At 42.2% G+C, this 20,301-nt stretch overlaps 1 protein-coding gene across 2 annotated transcripts in view; it reads right to left on the bottom strand.

Moving 5' to 3' along the window:
• The window catches only part of sema6e (sema domain, transmembrane domain (TM), and cytoplasmic domain, (semaphorin) 6E), a 255,502-nt gene that overhangs the window by 189,186 nt on the left and 46,015 nt on the right, over positions 1-20,301 (bottom strand). For both annotated transcript variants that reach the window (XM_061881724.1, XM_061881726.1), the window contains exon 2: positions 1,864-1,926. The gene's annotated coding sequence lies outside the window, so the exon portion shown is untranslated. The remainder of the gene's footprint in view (positions 1-1,863; positions 1,927-20,301) is intronic.

Below are 20,301 nucleotides of genomic sequence, written 5' to 3'. Positions count from 1 at the left end.
ATCTACGTTCAGTGCCACATCTACAAAATGCCGAGGCAACCATTTTCACATCAACACCGTATGAAAAAAATAGTCAACAACATAAGGAGTAACCTACCACCTAGCGATTTGATTTTCTATTATGCAGCTCATTTTTATGTGACAGTTATTGAAATATCTTGTGTGTGCGAGGCAGAAGAGAGAGAGAGGCGAGGGGTTAAAGTTGGTGTCTGTGGGTCTGTTAGTCATTCAGCAGGTAGGAGTATCGTTGGTGTCATATTCATTCTACTAACAATTTTGATTGATTGGTAGGGTCTCGAAGATTGACTGGTTGGCAACCCCTGATCTACAACGTAGAAATTAGGGATGTAAATCTTTGGGAACCTAACGATCTGATTTGATTCCGATTCCTGAGGTATTGATTCTATTCACAATCCATTCTTGATTCAAAACAGGGTGCAGGTTGGAAAAGCTCCTTTTGGTTGCATGAAGATGTTATAAAAATGTTTAAAGGCCTACTGAAATGAGATGTTCTTATTTAAACGGGGATAGCAGGTCCATTCTATGTGTCATACTTGATCATTTCGCGATATTGCCATATTTTTGCTGAAAGGATTTAGTAGAGAACATCCACGATAAAGGTTGCTATTTTTGGTGCTGATAAAAAAGCCTCGCCTTTACCGGAAGTCGCAGACGATGACGTCACAAGGGTGAGGGGTCCTCACGTCCTCACATTGTTTTTAATGGGAGCCTCCAGCAGCAGGAGCTATTCGGACCGAAAAAACGACAATTTCCCTATTAATTTTAACGAGAATGAAAAATTCGTGGACGATATTGATAGCGAAGGACCAGAAAAATAATAATAAAATGAATAAAATAAAAAGCGACGGCTCCGGGCGGCGGCAGTGTGAGCATTTCAGATGTAATTAGACACATTTACTAGGATAATTCTGGAAGATCCCTTATCTGCTTATTGTTTTAATAGTATTTTAGTGAGATTGTAAAGACATACCTCGAGGTCGGATGGCTGCGGTTAACACGCAGTGTCTCAGAGAGAAGTCAAGCTTACAGCTGCCTTTTAAACAGCTACTGCAGCAGGATGAATAACCCAATGATGTCTCCGGTAAGATATATATCACAATTTTCCCATCCAAAAACATGCTGGTTGACGTAGAGAAACATGTTTGCTTGACCGCTCTGTGTTAAAATCAAAGAACCACCGGCTGTGTCTTGATGCTAAAGGCAGCTGCAATACACCGCTTTCCACCAACAGCATTGTTCTTTATAGTCTCCATTATTAATTGAACAAATTGCAAAAGATTCACCAACACAGATGTCCAAAATACTGTGTAATTATGCGATGAAAAGAGATGACTTTTAGCCGTAACTGGTGCTGAGCTAATATTTCCTGACAGTCCGTGACGTCACGCGACGTTTTTAACAAGAAACTCCGAGGGAAATTTAAAATTGTAATTTAGTAAACTAAAAAGGCCGTATTGGCATGTGTTGCAATGTTAATATTTCATCATTGATATATAAACTATCAGACTGTGTGGTGGGTAGTAGTGGCTTTCAGTAGGCCTTTAAAAATTGATAGATTAAAAATTCTGGATACACTTAGAATCGAGATAAATAATCACGATTCAGATGTGAATCGATTTTTTTGTGCACCCCTGGTAGAACTGTGCTCGTCCAACTTCAAACAAAGCAGGCAAAGATTAATTGTACTTTGGATCATCTCGCGACAACAACATGAGCAACAAGATGGTCTCTCCTAAGCAACAAGCTTGTCTGCAGGCGCAGAAGGTGAACACAGAGCCTCACTGCTGATACACGGCATTAATAAAACATCATTTCACTTAAAAAAAAATGATATGACCTTACCTTAGCTTAGTTTATCTTAGCATCTAGCCCATGAGCAGGTGACACCAAGCAGCAGCGGCAGTCCTGTGGAGGAAAAAGAAGTTCATGTCAAGTTTTCTGCTATAGAGGCCGGGAGGAGCCAGAGACAACACGTGCATGTGAATCTGGTTTTGTCATAAAGCGTGTTTAAAAAAAAAAAAAGAAGAAGAAAAAAAGCAGACAAAATGGACACAGGAGCAAGTTTATATGCGGTCCTTCTAGAGAGTTGTTGTTGGAATCACAAGACTAAACGCAATGCAGTCCGTACTCAACGCAGTCTTTGTCCTGTTGCATGACCACCAGTGAAAACACAACATGTACACAAAAGCACCGAGCTCATCAAACTGCTGACACGCTGGAAACTAAAACACTGGGATGTCAGGTTACTACTAATAAAATAGAATAGAATCCTGTTATTGTCACCGCTAACAACCAAATTAAGTCCCATCTATCAGCGCGATACAAATGAAAATAACTCAAATTTATAAGAGTCATGAAAACAGTCACACATTGGGATGAGTACCTTTATGTTTGAACCGAAACGGTATCAATTTCTGGTACTTTGTGTTAAAACGGTATCAATTTCTGGTACTTTGTGTTAAAAAATGTGAATAAATTGATATTTAAATAGTATTTTTTAATGTAACGTTTAAAAATGTGCTATCCAGTTGTTATATATTTTTGTATTATTCCATTCGAATCTCATTTGAAATGCAGTTGCACTTCAAAGACATGAATATCAGTACTGTATAGCAGTGGTCCCCAACCACCGGGCCGCGGCCTGGTACCGGGCCGCAGGATAATTTTTTATTTAAAAAAAAATATATATATATATATATTTTATTAAGTCAACATAAAAAGCACAATATACACTTACAATTAGTGCACCAACCACAAAAACCTCCCTTTTTCATGACATGCTGATTATCGGTCCTGCTTGACACCGAACTCTATTTAATAATACAACTCTAACATTTGACAACCAAACAATTAAACAAGGCGACACGGTAAAGAATCTGGGTATTATCTTCGACCCAACTCTCTCCTTTGAGGCACACATCAAAAGCGTTACTAAAACGGCCTTCTTTCATCTCCGTAATATCGCAAAAATTCGCTCCATTCTGTCCACTAAAGACGCTGAGATCATTGTCCATGCGTTTGTTACGTCTCGCCTCGATTACTGTAACGTACTATTTTCGGGTCTCCCCATGTCTAGCATTAAAAGATTACAGTTGGTACAAAATGCGGCTGCTAGACTTTTGACAAGAACAAGAAAGTTTGATCACATTACGCCTGTACTGGCTCACCTGCACTGGCTTCCTGTGCACTTAAGATGTGACTTTAAGGTTTTACTACTTACGTATAAAATACTACACGGTCTAGCTCCATCCTATCTTGCCGATTGTATTGTACCATATGTCCCGGCAAGAAATCTGCTTTCAAAGGACTCCGGCTTATTAGTGATTCCTAGAGCCCAAAACAAGTTTGCGGGCTATAGAGCGTTTTCATTTCGGGCTCCAGTACTCTGGAATGCCCTCCCGGTTACAGTTTGAGATGCCACCTCAGTAGAAGCATTTAAGTCTCACCTTAGAACTCATTTGTATACTCTAGCCTTTAAATAGACTCCCTTTTTAGACCAGTTGATCTGCCGTTTCTTTTCTTTTTCTCCTATGTCCCACTCTCCCTTGTGGAGGGGGTCCGGTCCAATCCGGTGGCCATGTACTGCTTGCCTGTGTATCGGCTGGGGACATCTCTGCGCTGCTGATCCGCCTCCGCTTGGGATGGTTTCCTGCTGGCTCCGCTGTGAACGGGAATCTCGCTGCTGTGTTGGATCCGCTTTGGACTGGACTCTCGCGACTGTGTTGGATCCATTATGGATTGAACTTTCACAGTATCATGTTAGACCCGCTCGACATCCATTGCTTTCCTCCTCTCCAAGGTTCTCATAGTCATTGTCACCGATGTCCCACTGGGTGTGAGTTTTCCTTGCCCTTATGTGGGCCTACCGAGGATGTCGTAGTGGTTTGTGCAGCCCTTTGAGACACTAGTGATTTAGGGCTATATAAGTAAACATTGATTGATTGATTGATGACAAAAACGTCCCTTTTTCATGACAAATAATAAAAAATAAAAAAAAGACACCCACCGGGCCGCGGGACAAATTATTAAGCGTTGACCGGTCCGCGGATACAAAAAGGTTGGGGACCACTGCTGTATAGGACAGATGCGTAAAACTCAAAGCCAAATCTGGCCTGCCATGTCATTTTATCCCAGCAGCACAAAACAATAATACAACGTTGTATAAACGTACGTACGTGTCCTTTAAAACTGACTTTGAAACAATGCTGCAAAATAGTTGTATTAGGCCAAATCTCCATTTTTGTTTCATCTGACCACAAAACTTTCCTCCAGAAAGTCTTATCTTTGTCCATGCGATGTCGGATGAAACAAAAATAGAGCAGTTTGGCCACAATAGCCAACAATATGTTTGGAAAAGAAAAGGTGAGGCCTTTAATCCCAGGAACACCATTCCCACCATCAAGCATGGTGGTGGTAGTATCATGCTCTGGGCCCGTTTTGCTGCCAATGGAACTGGTGCTTTACAGAGAGTAAATGGGACAATAAAAAAAGGAGGATTACCTCCAAATTCTTCAGGACAACCTAAAATCATCGGCCCGGAAGTTGGGTATTGGGCACAGTTGGGTGTTCCAACAGGACAGTGACCCCAAACATAAGTCAAAAGTGGTCAAGGAATTGCTAAATCAGGCTAGAATGAAGGCCTTCCAATAGTCCTGACGTGTGGACAATGCTGAAGAAACAAGTCCATGTCAGAAAACCAACAGATTTAGCTGAACTGCACCAATTTTGTCAAAGAGTGGTCAAAAATTCAACCAGAAGCTTGTGGATGGCTACCAAAAGCGCCTTATTGCAGTGAAACTTTCCAAGGGACATGTAAGCAAATATTAACATTTTTGACCCAGCAGATTTGGTCACATTTTCAGTAGACCCATAATCCATCCATCCATCTTCTTCCGCTTATCCGAGGTCGGGTCGCGGGGGCAGCAGCCTAAGCAGGGAAGCCCAGACTTTCCTCTCCCCAGCCACTTCGTCTAGCTCTTCCCGGGGGATCCCGAGGCGTTCCCAGGCCAGCCGGGAGACATAGTCTTCCCAACGTGTCCTGGGTCTTCCCCGTGGCCTCCTACCGGTTGTAGGTGCCCTAAACACCTCCCTAGGGAGGCGTTCGGGTGGCATCCTGACCAGATGCCCGAACCACCTCATCTGGCTCCTCTCGATGTGGAGGAGCAGCGGCTTTACTTTGAGTTCCTCCGGGATGGCAGAGCTTCTCACCCTATCTCTAAGGGAGAGCCCCGCCACACGGCGGAGGAAACTCATTTCGGCCGCTTGTACCCGTGATCTTATCCTTTCGGTCATGACCCAAAGCTCATGACCATAGGTGAGGATGGGAACGTAGATCGACCGGTAAATTGAGAGCTTTGCCTTCCGGCTCAGCTCCTTCTTCACCACAACGGATCGGTACAACGTCCGCATTACTGAAGACGCCGCACCGATCCGCCTGTCGATCTCACGATCCACTCTTCCCCCACTCGTGAACAAGTCTCCTAGGTACTTGAACTCCTCCACTTGGGGCAGGGTCTCTTCCCCAACCCGGAGATGGCACTCCACCCGTTTCCGGGCGAGAACCATGGACTCGGATTTGGAGGTGCTGATTCTCATTCCGGTCGCTTCACACTCGGCTGCAAACCGATCCAGCGAGAGCTGAAGATCCCGGTCAGATGAAGCCAACAGGACCACATCATCTGCAAAAACCAGAGACCTAATCCTGCGGTTACCAAACCGGAACCCCTCAACGCCTTGACTGCGCCTAGAAATTCTGTCCATAAAAGTTATGAACAGAATCGGTGACAAAGGACAGCCTTGGCGGAGTCCAACCCTCACTGGAAATGTGTTCGACTTACTGCCGGCAATGCGGACCAAGCTCTGGCACTGATCGTACAGGGAACGGACCGCCACAATAAGACAGTCCGATACCCCATACGCTCTGAGCACTCCCCACAGGACTTCCCGAGGGACACGGTCGAATGCCTTTTCCAAGTCCACAAAGCACATGTAGAATGGTTGGGCAAACTCCCATGCACCCTCAAGAACCCTGCCGAGAGTATAGAGCTGGTCCACAGTTCCACGACCAGGACGAAAACCACACTGTTCCTCCTGAATCCGAGGTTCGACTATCCGGCGTAGGTTTATTCAGGTGTACTGGAGAGGAGGCTACGCCGGATAGACCCATAATAAATTCATAAAACAACCAAATTTCATGAATGTTTTTTGTGACCAACAAGTATGTGCTCCGATCACTCTATCACAAAAACAGAGTTGTAGAAATTATTGGAAACTCAAGACAACCATAACTTTGTTCACTACAGGTGTATGTAGGGCTGGGCGATAATGGATTTTATTAATATCGCAATATTTTTATGCCATATTGCGATATACGATTAATATCACGATATTTTGCCTTGGCCTTGAATGAACACTTGATACATATAATCACAGCAGTATGATGATTCTATGTGTCTACATTAAAACATTCTTCTTCATACTGCATTCATATATGCTACTTTTAAACTTTCATGCAGAGAGGGAAATCACAACTAAGTCAATTGACCAAAACTATAATTATTAAACACTCTTCATTCTCTCACGGGTGACTTTTTAAATGAAAGAACAAATGAATAGTGTTGTTACCTTTTTGTAGTAACACTTCTGCTGCATACTTTGCATGTTCCTGTGGTTCTCAACCTTTTTTCCAGGTATGTACCCCCTGTGAACATTTTTTTAATTCAAGTACTCCCTAATCAGAGCAAAGCCTTTTTGGTTGAAAAAAAGAGATAAAGAAGTAAAATACAGCACTATGTCATCACTTTCTGATTTATAACATTTTATAACGGTGCAAAATATTGCTCATTTGTAGTGGTCTTTCTTGAATTATTTGGAAAAAAAGATATAAAAATAACTAAATGTTAGAAATGACCAAACTCACACGCATTATAAACATAGAAGCTAAAATCATCGGCCTAGCCACACCCAACATTTCAGACTTAAACCACAGGTCCATCGCTCGACTGGCAAACACAATATAGTCCAGGATATCAGTCACTCACTACACAAATACATAATCCCACTACCATCAGGACGCAGGTACAGAACCATCAAATTCCGGAGGGCCCGCCTCAGGAAGAGCCTTATCCTTGCAGCTATAGCCGCCCTTAACAGCAGGCCTAGCCGACCAGTCTGATAAAGCCTGTAAATGTGTTGGTCATGTATGATGTCTTTTTGTTATTTTTGTTTTGTGATGTGATGCCCCTTAATGGACCTCCTTTTTAGACCAGTTGATCTGCCGCTTCTTTTCTTTCTCCTATGTCCCCCCCTTCCTTGTGGAGGGGGTCCGGTCCGATGACCATGGATGAAGTACTGGCTGTCCAGAGTCGAGACCCAGGATGGACCGCTCGTCGGGACCCAGGATGGACCGCTCGCCTGTATCGGTTGGGGACATCTCTGCGCTGCTGATCCGCCTCCGCTTGAGATGGTCTCCTGTGGACGGGACTCTCGCTGCTGTCTTGGATCCGCTTGAACTGAACTCTCGCGGCTGTGTTGGAGCCACTATGGATTGAACTTTCACAGTATCATGTTAGACCCGCTCGACATCCATTGCTTTCGGTCCCCTAGAGAGGGGGGGTTGCCCACATCTGAGGTCCTCTCCAAGGTTTCTCATAGTCAGCATTGTCACTGGCGTCCCACTGGATGTGAATTCTCCCTGCCCACTGGGTGTGAGTTTTCCTTGCCCTTTTGTGGGTTCTTCCGAGGATGTTGTAGTCGTAATGATTTGTGCAGTCCTTTGAGACATTTGTGATTTGGGGCTATATAAATAAACATTGATTGATTGATTGATGTGTAATGTCTATATGTTTAAATCTTTATCTAAATACTTGTTGAAAAATAAACAAGTGATTCAATTATACATAAAAATTTCTACACATAGAAGTAATCATCAACTTAAAGTGTCCTCTTTGGGGATTGTAATAGAGATCCATCTGGATTCATGAACTTAATTCTAAACATTTTTTCACACAAAAAAAAGAAATCTTTAACATCAATATTTATGGAACGTGTCCACAAAAAAACTAGCTGTCAACACTGAATATTGCATTGTTGTATTTCTTTCCACAGTTTATGAACTTACATTCATATTTTGTTGAAGAATTATACTTATAAAGGACTTTTAAATTGTTGCTATTTTTAGAATATTTTTTTAAAATCTCACGTACCCCTTGGCATACCTTCAAGTACCCCCATTTCAGAACCACTGGTCTACTGAATATCTTCCCACTTGAAGCCAAACCACCGCCAGATGATGGATCCCCTGCTCTTTATTTTGGGCATTTATTGTTTTTCCTCCATTTGTGATCAGTTTCACACCTTCTCTCTCTTATATTGTCACAAGCTCCGCTCGCTCGACCTGCCTCAGCTAACGTTAGCCATGCTGCTACCTCTCCGCTCGGCGAGACTTATGACGCTAGACAGTATGTGACGTATGTAAGAAGGCGGGCTTGTTTTACGTCTCTGTGAGAAAGAGAGACGAGAAGGAGTGAGAAACGCCAGTAATGTAATGCCCGCAGCTAAAAGCAACTGTGTGAGAACATATAATCGAATATTACGATATAGTCATTTTCTATATCGCAGAGACAAACCTGCGATATATTGTTTATATCGATATATCGCCCAGCCCTAAGTGTGAAGTGAAGTGAATTATATTTATATAGCACTTTTCTCTAGTGACTCAAAGCGCTTTACATAGTGAAACCCAATATCTAAGTTACATTTAAACCAGTGTGGGTGGCACTGGGAGCAGGTGGGTAAAGTGTCTTGCCCAAGGACACAACGGCAGTGACTAGGATGGCGGAAGTGGGAATCGAACCTGCAACCCTCAAGTTGCTGGCACGGCCACTCTACCAACCGAGCTATACCGCCCCACTGTGTATGTAAACTCTTGTCCACGACTGTATATTTTTTTGCATTTCGACTGAAAAAAAAAATGCATGAAACTGCATACCTTCAACCAACTTTAACATCATCCAATATTGCAAAAATTATGTGATCATATTTTCCCCCAAAAATTTTCTTTGTCAAAATAAAAATACATAGATATGTAAATACTTGACTTACGATTTTGAATCAAGTTATCCATCAAATTTTACAGTGTAAAAATGACAATAGATCAGGGGCGCTCACACTTTTTCTGCAGGTGAGCTACTTTTCAATTGACCAAGTCGAGGAGATCTACCTCATTCCTATTTATAATTTATATTTATTTATTTATGAAAGAGACATTTTTGTTAACAAGTTAATGGTGTTTAATGATAATACAAGCATGTGTAACACACATAGATTCCTTTCTTTCATGAAGACAAGAATATAAGTTGGTGTATTACCTGATTCTGATGACTTGCATTGATTGGAATTAGACAGTGGTGCTGATAACGTCCGCATTTTCAAATGGAGGAAAAAAAAAAGTCCTCCTTTCTGTCCAATACCACATGAAAGTGGTTGGATTTGGCATCTCATTTGTCCAACTTGCATACTCGTTTTTAAACACTTTGTTATGAGAGTAGCATATGTGTGTGGCCCTTTAATGTCTGGCAGCAGGTGAGTGACGTCAGTGAGTGTGCGGGTGGGCAAGCAAGTGAGAAAGCGGTCGCTGAGGGCGGGGGAGAAATACACTGGCATCACACTCCGTAGCTTGTGCACGCTAGCTTTCTGAGACTCTTATTTTGTTAGCACAGGCAGGATGAAGCAGGTCTTTTATGGTGAAGACAGGAACTGTGCAGTCGGTCTTTAGAGTTTTGACAGTAGTCGGTCTTTAAGAGTTTTGACAGTAGGTACGGAGTCTCTAGAAATAAAATGTGTTTCTCTGCGTCCGCCCTGTTAGTGATTTTTTTCTCAAATATGAGCTCGCAGCAGCTAGCGTCATCTCACAAGATCCTCGGGTGCCGAGAATGTCAAACAACTGACGAAAGTGAAGTCTTGGTATGATTGATGATTGCTCATTTTTATGTATATTTTTTAATGCCTCGCTTGAGATCGACTGACACACCCTCCGAGATCGACCAGTCGATCGCGATCGACGTAATGCCCACCCCTGCAATAGATGATCAAATGCATAGGCAAAGTTATACAGTGGGGCAAAAAAGTATTTAGTCAGCCACCGATTGTGCAAGTTCTCCCACTTAAAATGATGACAGAGGTCTGTAATTTTCATCATAGGTACACTTCAACTGTGAGAGACAGAATGTGAAAAAAGAATCCAGGAATTCACATTGTAGGAATTTTAAAGAATTTATTTGTAAATTATGGTGGAAAATAAGTATTTGGTCAACCATTCAAAGCTCTCACTGAAGGAAGGAGGTTTTGGCTCAAAATCTCACGATACATGGCCCCATTCATTCTTTCCTTAACACGGATCAATCGTCCTGTCCCCTTAGCAGAAAAACAGCCCCAAAGCATGATGTTTCCACCCCCATGCTTCACAGTAGGTATGGTGTTCTTGGGATGCAACTCAGTATTCTTCTTCCTCCAAACACCACCAGTTGAGTTTATACCAAAAAGTTCTATTTTGGTTTCATCTGACCACATGACATTCTCCCAATCCTCTGCTGTATCATCCATTTTGGTGCAAAAACTACACGTAAAGTACAAATAAATACATGCCCAGAATTGCAATATGGTTTACTAATGACTTTCCTTCCTATTTGTTGATCATACTGCACTGATAATCAGAAGAAAACTGTGTAGAAATGCTTCAACCAAACCACACACGCGCACACACACACACACACACACACACACATTCCAATACATTGCTTGTTACAGGCATGCATGGATTGTTATTTCAAGAGTCATTATTTCAAATGCACCTACAGAAATAGTTGGCAGTGTCCCATTTCAGACTTGCACAGATTTTTTTTTTTTTTTGAGGAATCTGGCAGGATTTGGCCGGTTCACAGTAGTAGCAGGAAAACTGTGTTTGGAGTCTGCTGGTTTTTGTTGTCATCGCTCGAAGGTCTGCCTGATGGCGGCGGTTCTAAGAGTCTGTGACCAGGGTGCGGCGTGTTCTTTATTAATATTACAAACTGTTCAGTTCTTCTCGAGAGGGGGAGGCGGGGGCAACATAAAAAAAGATCACGGCAAGGACATAAAATTCACTTTTTCGCCGGTGGATTTACTGCTTCATATTAATATTTGTGAGGACGTGTATTAATTTAAGTCGGCGACCATTTTGCCGCCTATTGCTATGTGTTCCCGTTGACTCCAGCACAGCCAGTCAAATGTCGCTGGGCGAAACATTGACCTACAAATTATTACCGATGAAAGACATCATTGCCTTTATTTTTTGGAGACCAAACTAACCACCGGTGTGATGACAATAAATAATAATAATGGAAGTATACCATTTCAAATGCAATTAACATGTATTTCTTGTCTATTTTAACGTTGTGATTGAAATGTAAACATTTAAATATTCAAGTTAAATATCTATCATCCATCCATTTTCTACCGCTTATTCCCTTTCGGGGTCGCGGGGGGAGCTGGCGCCTATCTCAGCTACAATCGGGCGGAAGGCGGGGTACACCCTGGACAAGTCGCCATCTCATCTCAGGGCCAACACAGATAGACAGACAAATATCTATCAATCATCTATTAATATTGCCCTAAATCACAAGTGTCTCAAAGGGCTGCACAAGCCAAAGTGTCATCCTCGGTTCAGATCCCATAAAAACAAACAAATAATAAAAATAAAATACACTATATGTAAGCAAAATGTTGCAATATAAACATTGCAATCAAAATCAATAAAATAAGTTCTGTCAGAGGGTGGGGAACCCTCAAATATACCAAACCATGCATCCATCCATCCTGCTTATCCGATGTCGTGTCACGGGGGCAGCAGCCTAAGCAGGGAAGCCCAGACTTTCCTCTCTCAGGCCTCTTCGGCCAGCTATTCCCGGGAGATCCCGAGGCGTTCCCAGGCCAGCCGGGAGACATAGTCTTCCCAACGTGTCCTGGGTCTTCCCCGTGGCCTCATACCGGTTGGACGTGCCATAAACACCTCCCTTGGGAGGTGTTCGGAGGGCATCAATCAATCAATCAATCAATGTTTATTTATGTAGCCCCAAATCACAAATGTCTCAAAGGACTGCACAAATCATTACAACTACGAAATCCTCGGAAGAACCCACAAAAGGGCAAGGAAAACTCACACCCAGTGGGCAGGGAGAATTCACATCCAGTGGGACGCCAGTGACAATGCTGACTATGAGAAACCTTGGAGAGGACCTCAGATGTGGGCATCCTGAGCAGATGCCCGAACCACCTCATCTGGCTACTCTCATGAAACACATGAAACTGTCCATCCATCCATTTTGTACCGCTTATTCCCTTTCGGGGTCGCTGGCGCCTATCTCAGCTACAATCGGGCGGAAGGCGGGGTAAACCCTGGACAAGTCGCCACCTCATCGCAGGGCCAACACAGATAGACAGACAACATTCACACACTAGGGCCAATTTAGTGTTGCCAATCAACCTATCCCCAGGTGCATGTCTTTGGAAGTGGGAGGAAGCCGGAGTACCCGGAGGGAACCCACGCATTCACGGGGAGAACATGCAAACTCCACACAGAAAGATCCCGAGCCTGGATTTGAACCCAGGACTGCAGGACCTTCGTATTGTGAGGCAGACGCATTAACCCCTCTGCTACCGTGAAACATGAAACTGCTACAGGAAAATACCAAAAAAAGAGGAAAAGCCACCAAAATAGGAGCGCAGGACAATAACTAAAACACTACACACAGGAAAACAGCAAAAAAACTCAAAAATGAGTCAGGGTGTGACATGACAGGTGGTGACAGTACATCTACTTTGAGACAAGAGCTATAGTCATGCATGCTTGGTTATGGTTTGAAATCATATCCAACAAGTGCGACAACGACTTTTTACAGTCACCTGAGTTTTGTTTTTTGATGATTTCTGCTGGTGGTGTGCCTCGCCAAAAAATGTGCCTTGGCTCGAAAAAGGTTGAAAAACACTGGTTTGAGGTCCTCATCTTCGGACAGTTTTTTACACGGGTAAGTGCGCCGTGTATTTCTTGAATCTCCGGCTCTTAGCTTTGTATGGACTCTTTGATCTTTTACAAACTGAATTCCCAAGTGACGACGGGAAATGACGTCAGAAAGAACGCGCCACAGCTAGCTTCAAAATAAAGCGGTTTCGTAACTCGGAGCTAATCACTGGAAATATGGAGGCGTATCATCCAGACGTGCACGTGTTTCTCCTTCCGTCTGTACGCTTTTTGAAATCACACATGAATACCTTAAGAAAACGTGATTGCAGCTATTTTGGATACAACACTTCTCAGACAGCCAGAGAACTTTCGAATGTCGAAGTCAGCTGTGATTCTACTTACCGAAAAACTTCGTCCTTTTGTCAAAGACTATTCAACGAGAATGCGAGCTCCCGTGGAAGTAGGGGTGTAACGGTACACAAAAATTTCGGTTCGGTGCGTACCTCGGTTTAGGGGTCAGGGTTCGGTTCATTTTCGGTACAGTAAGAAATCAACAAAATATACATTTTTGGGTTATTTATTTACCAAATTTGTAAACAATGGCTTTATCCTTTTAACGTTCGGAACACTATAATAATTCTGCCCACGTTAATCCACATTAAACTGCCTCAAGTTGTTGCTTTTAAATAAAATTAAAAAACATTTCTTCTACATATAAAAAGTTTAACATTAAACAGTTTCCATTGAAACTGTTTGTCAACTCATCATGCTTGATTTATTACAGCATTTGGGAAGCCTGTAGTTGACTTTTATTATGGAAATGTTATATTTTTATCAACATGTGATAGCAGGCACCCTGCTATTCAAAACTAGGCTGCTACATTACTAATGATTCATGTAACTAAAGCTAAAAATAATAGCACAATAGCAATAGGAGAGACTATTCATCCCTAAACACAATAGAGTTCAATGAAATAACAGACAGACAGGGCTTTGCTTCCCCTAAAACACGCACACACACACACACACACACACACACAGAGAAAAATGAGCTAACGTTACGCTAAAAGCTACTTAGCCTTCATCTCAAGCCTATACTGTGAGCGAGCTGAGCTGCAGTTTAAGTTTCTAGAAGGTCAACGGGCTCATAGTGATGTTTGTAATAGTTGTGACTGGGAAGTGTTTAGTATAATTTGGGTAGAGTCCGCTCCTCCCCTGCTAGACGAATATCTGCTCGACGCTAAAGCATTGACGACATCGTTCTGAAGTCTGAATACGCACTGCTGATTGGCTGTTACATCGCTCTGAATACGAACTGCTGATTGGCTTTGTATGTAACCAATCAGATGGTTGTGTGGGCGGGACAATGAGGCAGAGACAGAGGCAGAAAGCAGAGCAGCTTGTGAAGACTTCTGCTTCCGAACTTGTTCGGTACAAATACACGTACCGTTACACCCCTACGTGGAAGTGATTAAAAAAGGTAGTGTGTGCTTTGTATTAACTGGCCGGAGAGTGAAGACTACGGAAAACACCAAATGCTTTTGGACTGGCAAAGCAGACTGTATCAGTTATTGTCCGCCATGTATGTCGCGGACTCAACGTCTAGGTCCAGAGTATATCAAGTCACCAAAAAGCAATGGACATTGAAGGTGTAGACAAAAGAGTGAAGAGTGTCTAGTTCCCGAGACTGATTGTTCTTTGTTACATTGTGGACTTTCATGTGTTTATTAAAGATTTGATACATTTATGATGTCTCAGGTGTGATTTACTACAATTTGGGCCCCATAGCACACCGGATTCCAGTTAATTGAAATACCATAACACTGGATATTTTTCCTGATAAGTTAAATTTGAGAACTTTCACACAGAAGCAATACTGGAGGTGACTATGATGTGCGCATTTTCCGCGCATGTGTACAAGGTCGCCTTGTGCCGGCGGACGGAGGGGGCGAGGGCGTCTTAAACCACAATTGTGTGGACAAGGATAAGGTTAGGTGGGATTTACCCTGGGTAACCTAAGCCGGTTTAGTGTAGAAGAGGCTCAAGACCAGAGGTGGGTAGTAACGCGCTACATTTACTCAGTTACATCTACTTGAGTAATTTTTGGGATAAATTGTACTTCTAAGAGTAGTTTTTATGCAACATACTTTTACTTTTGAGTATATTTATAAAGAAGAAACACTACTTTTACTCTGCTCCATTTATCCACAATCAGCTCGCTACTCGCTATTTTTTTTTTTTTTTTATCGATCTGTTAATGCACGCTTTGTTTGTTTTGATTTTGTCAGACACGCATTCAAAGTAGAATTTACGCATGCCTGCGTTTCACCAATCAAATGCAGTCACTGGTGACGTTGGACCAATCAAACAAAACCAGGCGGTCACGTGACCGTCACACGTCGAATCCGACCTAAAACGGTTGAAAAACTTATTGGGGTGTTACCATTTAGTGGTCAATTGTACGGAATATGTACTGTACTGTGCAATCTACTAATAATAGTTTCAATCAATCAATCAAAAGTGTAAAGGAAAAAAGACACTTTTTATTTCAACCGTACTTCCCGTCACAAGCCTAAAGACTGATCGCACAGTTCCTGTCTTCACAATAAAAGCGCCGCTCCATTGCGCCTGCGCTAACAAAATAAGAGTCTCCGAAAGCCAGAGCAAACAAGCTAGCAAACTACGGAGTTTGCCGCCAATGTATTTCTTGTAAAGTGTATAAAAACGAATATGGAAGCTGGACGAATAAGATGCCAAAAACCAACGACTTTCATGTGGTATTAGACAGAAAAGAGGAACTTTTTTTCTTCTCCCTTTGAAAATGTGGACATTATCAGCACTATACTCTCTGATTCCAATCAATACAAGTCATCAGAATCAGGTAATACACCAACTTATATTCTTGTCTTCATGAAAGATAGGAATCTATATGTTAAACATGCATGTATATTCATTAAAACACCTTCAACATGTGAACAACAACGGCAAAAAATATAAATTATATACTGTATATATGTTTATGTATGTATATATATATATATATATATATATATATATATATGATATGTGTGTGTATGTATATTTATATATGAGGTAGATCACCTCGACATGGTCATTTATTAATTAATTGATTAACTTTAAAAATCTTATTGGGGTGTTACCATTTAGTGGTCAATTGTACGGAATATGTACTGTACTGTGCAATCTACTAATACAAGTTTCAATCAATCAATCAATCAATCAATCAATCAATCGATGAATGCCTACTGAGCCTATGGTGCTGTTGAGTTATTGTGGCTCAATTTGCCTTAATTTTTTTAATTTTCATGTTTTATTATTTAATATATATTATTGTTTTAGTTGCTTAAAAGATATTCCTGGCTCTGAATTTGTTCATTGCTATTTTTATGTTTTTGTGCATTATTTGTTGCCGTCATCATTAAACAAACAGGTTACTCATCAGTTACTCAGTACTTGAGTAGTTTTTTCACAACATACTTTTTACTTAAGTGAATATTTGGGTGACTACTCCCTACTTTTACTTGAGTAATAAATATCTAAAGTAAAAGTACTCTTACTTGAGTACAATTTCTGGCTACTCTACCCACTTCTGCTTAAGACTGATTTTTTTTATTTCCCACCCAAATTGTTTACCTGTTTCTCACCTTTTTTGTAAGGGGTGCCGGAAGTTCTGTCTCTAATAATCCTGTTCTGTCTGCCTGCAATGTTTGTCTGCTCTTGAATGGGATTGTGCTGAAAATCTTAATTTCACCTAGGGCTGGGCGATACATCGATATACTCGATAGATCACGGGTTTGTCTCTGTGCAATATAGAAAATGACTATATCGTGATATTCGAGTATACGTTCTCACACAGTTGCTTTTAGCTGCGGGCATAACACTACAGGCTCTTCCCACTCCTACTTGTCTCTCTTTCTCACAGAGACATAAACAAGCGCAACTTCTTACATACGTCACGCGTGCAACGTCACACGCCCTCCCCGAGCAGGGAGGTAGTTACATGGTTAACATTAGCTGCGATGCTAACGGTGCGTTGAGAGTGGTGATACGAGAGAGAGAAGGTGCGAATCTGGTAACAAATGGAGGAAGAATTAATTTCCAAGAAAAAAAGTTTGAGTGCATCGTCTGGCGGTGGTTTGGCTTCAAGTGGGAATATGTTATAAATAAATGATAAATGGGTTATACTTGTATAGCGCATTTCTACCTTCAAGGTACTCAAAGCGCTTTGACACTACTTCCACATTTACCCTTTCACACACACATTCACACACTGATGGAGGGAGCTGCCATGCAAGGCGCCAACCAGCACCCATCAGGAGCAAGGGTGAAGTGTCTTGCTCAGGACACAACGGACGTGACGAGGTTGGTACTAGGTGGGATTTGAACCAGGGCCCCTTGAGTTGCGCACGGCCACTCTCCCACTGCGCCACGCCGTCTCTAACTTGTTCAACAATTATGCGGCAAAAGCGTTGCTACAAAAAGAAGCAGCACTGCTAATTTGTAGCATCATTTGAAAAGTCACCCGCTGGGCAATGAAGAGTGCTTGAAACAGCATGTCAACATCTCCGTTCGGTACCACACCAACAAAATGCTGAAGCAACTATTTCCAGATCAACACTGTATGAAAAAATAAATCAAAGGGAGATAACGTCCGCAGGAACCTACCACAGAACGAAGGACATACACTGTTTGATTTCCTATTATGCGGCTAATTTTTATTTGACAGTTTTTGAGATATCTTGTGTGCACTTTATTTGTTTTAAACTATTGTAGTGCAAAAACTGCACTTTAATTCAGTTTTGATGTCATCTTAGTGACATCATGCACAATAGCTAATAGCTTGTTTTAAAATGTCTCTGACAATCTTGCACTTTCTGTTTTGTAAATGACATGAATGCTTGTGCCACTGCTTAACTGTTTAATAAATACAGTTTGGCTAAATTGACTTAGTTGTGATTTCCCTCTCTGCATGAAAGTTTAAAATGAGCATATATTAATGCAGTATGAACGAAAATGTTTTAATGTAGACACATAGAATCATCATACTGCTGTGATTATATAAATCAAGAGTGCATTTGAGGCTAAGGCAAAATATCTCGATATATATCGTGTATCGTGACATGGCCCAAAAATATCGAGATATTAATTAAAAGGCCATATCGCCCAGCCCTAATTTCACCTAAGGGATTAATTAAGTATTTCCGATTCTGATGAACGTAAAAGTCGCAGCCCCGCCTCGCCTCATAAAGAGTCCAAGACACTTGATGAAGGACGAGATGATTCACCCCTTTCGTTTCATTCCGCCGGGGCACAAAAGCACGCAACTGCTGAAACCGATGAAAACGCGATTTATCGACTTAATTTTCATTTCTTGGCGGATAGATATATCAACCCAGGACTATGCAAGTCTCTTCCAAAGGCCATACAATGGAGAGTATGAGGATAACATTCAGAGGAACAATAATCAGAATAATCGTAGTAATTGTGCTCGAGAAAATCCCAATCTTAATCCTAGTCTTTCTTGCACTTTGAACTCGGCTTCCAACGCTCCAAAGATGTTCCAGTTGGGGTTTATGTCAAATGGTTTTTGCCAAACGCGACAAATTGTTGCAGCGTGCCAGCACTGGGCACGACAGAGCCAAAGATGGGTCACTGTCTTCCATTAACCTTTCTGGAAGACGCGGTGAGGAGCTTGGATTGCCAGCAGGACACACCGCCACTCACACAAACGCCGATGATGAGGGTTCTGACCTCGAGAGCAGCCAATTCCAAGTAGCAAGACCCAGACCAGCGACTGGAGAAGTCATAGTCCGGCTTAGCCGTCTGCTCGCCCTATGCTGGAGACGGGCAGTTCGGGCCAAAGCAAACGCTTGGATCGGTTTCCGCGGTGGAGAAAAAACAAGCTTGGTTCGCACCCATACATGAAACCTCAACCAGGAAGACGAGACCTGGAGTGCAGAACTAGCAGCTTCCAGAAGTTTCCAGTCCCCAGTCTGCCTCGCAGCGCACAGGAACGTGTTTGCTTTGTAGCAGAACCAAGAAGCGGTCGACCAAGTTGGACTCGTGAGGATTCAACGTGTCGTCCATCATCCGGGGAGCTTTGTCTCTTTCAAGACCACAGCCTCCAAACCGCAACTTGGAGCAGCGTGCAAAGAGAAGGATTGTTGATTGGATCAGGATGTTTTACTTCGGGCTGGGTCATGTGACCTGGCAAAGTCTGCTGACTAACCAATGACGCAGCGTGAGTGTGTGGATTCTTGTTGGAAAAACATCTCGACCGTGAGGACAGGCTTGCATTGCGGGGCTTGTGTTTTTTTCGAGCTTTGCACGCAACACCGGGGAAGTAAATTCTGGATTACAAATCATGCCTCTCACCTGGATAGTAGAAGGTTGTGGACATTAACCCAAAAGTTGGTCAACTTTGACATCCAACTTAGACCAGGAGACGGCAAGAAAGACATGAAAAAACGCTCAATTGAGGCAATTTTTTTTAAACCCTTTGTGAGGATTATGATTAAGTCTTCATCTCAACGGTAATACATAAACATCTCAGACATTGTACATTAAGAGTAGTGAGATCAGACATTGTACAGTGAGTGATTGTTTCGTTATGTTCGTAGTTTGCATATCTTGGTTAGCGCTTAATAATACTGCGACATCATTTGTCCCAAAGTAGTCTTTGTTGTCTCTCATGACGTCTCCCATGATTAGTAGTGTTGCTTTTATTGAAGGAAAAAGCTTACTTGTTGATGAGTCTGTGATTATTAATATGCCGTTGTATGCTTAAAATGAGCAAAATATCACATGTTGTGAATGTACCAGTTATTACATTACATGTACCAGGTGTGTCCACACTTTTTGACTGGGGGGCCGCATTGTGCTTAAAAGAAGCATGCAAGTAACTAAGTATTTATACGTACATATATACACACACACATATACATACCATGGACGTGCAGTGAAGTTCATGGCTGGTGAGGCACTGACTTCATCACAGTCAGATTTATAAACATATGAACCCTATAGAGCAGGGGTGCCCATTACGTCGATCGCGGGCTACCAGTCGACCGTGGGGGGTGTGTCAGTCGATCTCCAGCCAGGCTTTTAAAAAAAATAGACCTAAAAATTAGCGATCATCAATCTTCATCAAGACGTCACTTAAATGACATTCACGGTACCGGAGGGTCTTGTGAGATGACGCTGGCTGCTGCAAGATCATTATTATGAAAATATGACCGAGAGGAAGGCGAGAAACACTTTTTATT

This window comes from Nerophis ophidion, linkage group LG21 (genome assembly GCF_033978795.1).
Source record: "Nerophis ophidion isolate RoL-2023_Sa linkage group LG21, RoL_Noph_v1.0, whole genome shotgun sequence".
NCBI lineage: Eukaryota > Metazoa > Chordata > Actinopteri > Syngnathiformes > Syngnathidae > Nerophis > Nerophis ophidion.
Note: the sequence above shows the minus strand (reverse complement) of the source record. Positions and strands in the feature narration are given on the sequence as shown.